The following is a 6,000-nucleotide window of genomic DNA, read 5'->3' on the forward strand; positions in this document are numbered from 1 at the left end:
ATCAACATTCCAATTCTGGAATGAAAGGGATTGACACAGAGGTATTATGAACTTCTGTAGTGCTCAGAAGGTAAAGATATCATTGTTTTGATATCTACCAAATCTCTACAGGACCTGTTTGATGAACCATATACTTTTTTGTCCACATGGATAAAGAGTTTTATTGCTTTACAAAAATTAAGAATGCACTTTCTTCATCACATGTTCTTCTGGGACTTGGCCTCTATAGCATTAGGAAAGTTCTCCTCCTCTAAACCAATGGATCTTTAAAAAGTTAATGATTGCATGTTCTCTGAGGAATTAGTAAAGCATGATAACTTCTCTGAGGCACCATTATTTACAAAGTTTGCTTGTCTGGAGTATGGATCCAAAAAGTTTCCAGAAGACACAATTTGAAGAACAATAAAGCACAATGTGTCACCAAAAATTTTGAAGTTCAGGAACACTTTTTTTTTAATTTTTTAATTTAATTTTTGGGTAGTTAACATATATTGGTTTCCAGAGTAGAATTCAGTGGTTCATCACTTATATACAACACCCAGTGCTCATCATAAGTGTCCTCCTTAATATCCATCACCCATCTGGCCCATTCCCCACCCACCTTCCTCCATCAACTCTGTTTTCTATCATTGAGTCTCCTACAGCTTTTTCCCTTCTCTCCTTTTGTTCTTTTCCCCCTTCCCATATGTTAATCTGTTTTCTTTCTAAAATGCCACATATGAGTGAAATCATATGGTATTTGTCCTTCTATGACTTATTTCATTTAACATAATACACATAATATACATCTAGCCCCAACCATATCATTACAAATGGCAAGATTTCATTCTTTTTGATGGTTGAGTAATATTCCATTGTGTATATATACACCACCTCTTCCTTATCCATTCACCCGTCAATGGACATTTGGACTCTCTCTGTAGTTTGACTATTGTTGATAATGCTGCTATAAACATCAGGGTGTGTGTATCCCTTCAAATCTTTATTTGTGTATCCTTTGGGTAAATACCTAGTATTGGAATTGCTGGATCATTCGGTAGTTCTATTTGCAACATTTTGAGGAACCTCCATACTGTTCTCCAGAATGGCTGCACCAGTTTGCATTCCCACTAACGATGTAAGAGGGTTCCTCTTTTTTGCATCGTCACCAACACTTGTAGTGTCTGTACATATGTTGGAGGATACAGAAGTAAAATACAGCAAGCCTAAATGAGGAAAATGTTGAGGTACAGAGCACTGTAGGATATTGACAATAAAAATTTGTAGAAGTTAGAAGTAGATTTTTGAAGGACAGCAAGACAGAATTCTTTAGATATGAGAGAAAAGAGCAGGAAGTGCCAGTTTTCAAGTTAATTGACTTAAATACTACAGAGGAACATGTGGCTTCCCAGTTAATATGACACAAGTATTTAATTTCATTGATTAGTGTCCCATTTTTACCTTAACTTATGTAGTATGGCTAAACCACCTAAGTGAGAATGAATGCTCATACCACATAGTTTAAAATGATTGAGAACATCAAGAATCTATGCCACAGGATAGATTCACTTTGAAAGACTAAGGGGGAAAATAGTATTTAGACCTTTATTACCTCTTAGTCATATTACTTCAGGACTTAGGAACTCCTAAAACATAGTCTTTATCTTATTACTTGCTCAAAAACCATCAATGGTTTTATTATTCAGAAATTTCCAAGTTCTCCGTAAATTGGTTTCAGATTACTTTTCTTGTTTAACTTTCCTTACTCCCATTTATAGAAAAATTGGACAGCATTTCATTCTCTGGATAGCTTTCAGTTTCCCATATTCATTTCTTTGTGGTCTCTTTGTCTATTTAGAATACTTATTATCTCCGTCTACACCTGCAAAAACCCCATCTATCCTTCAAGGTCTATTTCAAATGACATTTTTTCCATAATGTGTATTCTTATGCTCCTAACCAGAGCAACTTTTCCATTTCTGATTTTTTAAAAAAGATTTTATTTATTTATTTGACAGAGAGAGAGAGAGTGAGAGAGGGAACACAAAGAGGGGGAGTGGGAGAGGGAGAAGCAGGCTCCCTGTGGAGCAGGGAGCCCGCTGCGGGGCTCGATCCCTGGGATCATGACCTGAGCCGAAGGCAGACGCTTAATGACTGAGCCACCCAGGTGCCCTTCATCTCTGAATTTTTATTTAACCATCTTTATATTTTTCTTAAGACCCTTGTCACAAGCTGCTTTATGTTATACTTATTTGCGTACTTACCTGTTCTCTCCTTCCAGATTGTGAAGTCTTTGAAAGCAGAGAACAGATATTAATCAACTTTGAATTAATCAAGCTGATAAAAATACATTGCATTTCTGGTCCTCATTAAATATTTGTTGAATAAATGGCATTTTAAAAATTATATGAGCTTTATTATTTTTAAAAACAACACCTGGTACACCAAAATAAATAAAGACAACTACAAGGTGCATGACTGTATTTTGCTATATTTGCAGACACTAAAGAACTTCAGAAGAAGGGAGAAATTTATAGAGGTTAAAACTCAGTGTGAGAGACATCTTAGCAAGCTCATTGAAGAGAGGGCTTGAGATGTAATGTAGAATAGTGCTACTCAGTGTGTGGTCAGTGCACCAATGCAGTCCTCAAATTGTTGTTATGAGTCCATGGCAATATAGAAATTAAGGGTAAGCATTTAAAACATTTCTAGGAAATGAGTTTTATGTATGTTGAATCTAATAATACAAAATGGGCTATATTTATGTTTTTATATTTCAATTTCTGTTGATTTTTATTTATAAAACTATCAACTGTAAAAAATTGGAAAAAAAGCTGGGCTTCACTTCAGTTAGTTTCAGAAGCACTGACTTAGAGGACAAGTAGAATTTATTTTATTTATTTATTTTATTTTTATTTTTTACATTGCCTGTCTTTTAAAAAATTTATTTATTTTTATTTTGACTATAATTGACACAGTGTTACATTAGTTTCAGGTGTACAACTTAGTGATTTGACCAGTTTATACATTATACTATGCTTACCAAATGTATACTACCATGTACATTACTACTACAATATTATTGACTGTATTCCTTATGCTTTGCTTTTTATTCCCCTGACTTAGTCATTCCATAATTGGAGGCCTGTATCTCTCACTCCCCTTCACCTGTTTTGCCCAATCCCCTACCCCCTTCCCTTCTGGCAACCATTAGTTCTCTTTATTTATAGGTCTGACTTGGCTTTTTGTTTGTTTATCCATTTTTTAAGATTCCATTTATGAGTGGAATCATATAGTGTTTGTCTTTCTCAGTCTGACTTATTTCACTCAGCATTATACCCTCTAGGTCCATCCTTGTTGTCTCACATGGCATGAGCTCATCCTTTTTTGTGGCTGTGTAATATTTCATGGTGTGTGTGTATACACCACATTTTCCTTATCCATTCATGTATTGATGAACACTTAGGTTGCTTTCATATCTTGGTTATTGTAAATAATGCTGCATTTAACATAGGGATGCATATATCTTTTTGAGTTGTGTTTTTGTTTTTCCTGGGTAAGTACCCAATAGAGGAATTATTAGATCATATGGTATCTCTATTTTTAATTTTCTGAGGAACCTCCATACTGTTTTCCACAGTGACTGTACCAATTTATATTACAACTAAGGGTTGCTTTTTCTCCATATCTTTGCCAACACTTGTTTCTTGTTTTTTTTTTATTTTAGCCATCCTAACAAGTATGAAGTGATATCTCATTGTGGTTTTGATTTGCATTTCTCTGATAATTACTGATGTTGAGCATCATTTCATGTGTCTATTGGCTGTCTGTATATCTTCTTTGGAAAAAATGTCTATTCAGGTCCTCTGCTTATTTTTTAATTGGGTTCATTTTTTTTGATGTTGAGTTATATATGGTCTTTGTATATTTCAGATATTAACACCTTATTGGATGTATCATTTGCAAATATCTCCTTCCATCCAGTAGGTTGTCTTTTTCTTTTGCTGATTGTTTTCTTTACTGTGCAAAAGATTTTTATTTTGGTTTAGTCCCAATAGCTTATTTTTGCTTTTATCCCCTTGACTTAGGAGACTTTAGTCTGACCTGGCCAATGTCAGCGAAATTACTGCCTATATTCTCTTCTAGGAGTTTTATAGTTTCAGGTTTCACATTTAAGTCTTTAATCCATTTTGAGTTTATTTTCATGTATGGTGTAAGAAAGTATTCCAGTTTCATTCTTTTGCATGTAGCTGTCCAGTTTTCCCAGAACCATTTATTGAGGAGACTGCCTTTTCCTTTTCCTTATTGTATATTCTTCCCTCTTTTGTCATAGATGAACTGACCATTTAAATGTGAGTTTACTTCTGGGCTCTCTAACCATTCCATTGATCTATGTATCTATTTTTGTGCCAGTATCATGTTGTTTTGATTAGCCACTTTCTAGTATATCTTAAAATCTGGAATTGTGATACCTTTATTTTTTCTCAAGATTGCTTTGGCTATTTGGGGTCTTCTGTGGTTCCATACAAATTTTCATATTACTCTACTTTTGTGAAAAAATGCTTTTGGTATTTTTATAGGGGTTGCATTGAATCTGTAGATTGTTGTGGGTAATATGGCCATTTTGATGATGTTAATTCTTCCAATCCATGAGCATGGAATATCTCTCCATTTGTTTGTGTTGTCTTGAATTTCTTTCATCAGGGTTTTATAGTTTTCAGAGTACAGGTCTTTCACTTCTTTGGTTAAGTTTATTCTGAGGTATTTCATTCTTTTTGGTACAATTATAAATGGTGTGATTTTTAAAAATTTCTCTTTCTGTGACTTCATTGTTAGTGATAGAAATGTTATCAATTTTAAGTATTAATTTTGTATTCTCCTACTTTGCTGAAATTGTTTATTATTTCTAGTAGGTGTTTTGGTGGAGTCTTTAGGATTTTCTATGTGTAGTATCATGTCATCTGCAAATAGTGACAGTTTAACTTCTTTATCAGTATGGATGCCCTCTCTCTCTTTCTTCCCTCCCTTCCTCCCTTTCTTTCTCCCTTCCTTTCCTCCTTTCCTCCCTCCCTCCTTCCCTTCCTTCTTTCCTTCCTTCCCTTCCTTCCTTCTCTCTCTCTCTTTCTTTCATCTGATTGTTGTGGCTAGGCCTTCCAGTACTTTGTTGAGTAAAAAGGGTAAGTGTGGACATCCTTGTCTTTTTCCTGACCTTAGAGGGAAAGCTCTCGGTTTTTCACCATTGAGTATGATGTTAGCTGTGGGTTTTTCATATATGGTCTTTATTATGTTGAGGTATGTTACCTCTGCTCTATTTTGTTGAGAGTTTTTATCATGAATGGATGTTGAATCTTGTCGAATGCTTGGTCTGCATCTATTGAGATTATCATATGACTTTTAAACTTCATTTTGTTAATGTGGTGTATGACGAGTGATTTGTGAATATTGAACCATCTTGCATCCTGGGAATAAATCTCACCTGATTGTGGTGAAGATATTTTTAATCTATTGTTACATGTGGTTTGTTAATATTTTGTTGATGATTTTTGCATCTTTGTTCATCAGAGATCCTGGCCTGTAGTTTTCTGTGTTTTTGTAATGTCTTTGGTTTCAGTATCAGGCTAATGGTGGCCTCGTAGAATGTATTTGAAAAGTTTCCTTCTATTTTTTGGAATAGTTGGAGAAGAATAGGTATCAATTCTTCTTTAAATGTCTGGTAGAATTCACCTGTGACTGCATCTGGTCCTGGACTTTTATTTTTTGGTAGTTTTTTGATTACCAATTCAATTTTGTTACTTGTAATTGGTCTGTTTAGATTTTCTATTTCTTCCTAGTTCAGTTCTGGGAGGTTATGTTTCTAGGAATTTGTCCATTTCTTCTAGGTTGTTCAGTTTGTTGGCATATAATCTTTCATAGAATTCTCTTATAGTCCTTTGTATTTCTCTCTCTTATTTCTGATTTTATTTATTTGGATCCTTTCTCTTTTTCTTAATGAGCCTGGCTAAGGGCTTTTCAGTTTTGTTT

Source organism: Zalophus californianus, chromosome 6 (assembly GCF_009762305.2).
Source record: "Zalophus californianus isolate mZalCal1 chromosome 6, mZalCal1.pri.v2, whole genome shotgun sequence".
Lineage (NCBI taxonomy): Eukaryota > Metazoa > Chordata > Mammalia > Carnivora > Otariidae > Zalophus > Zalophus californianus.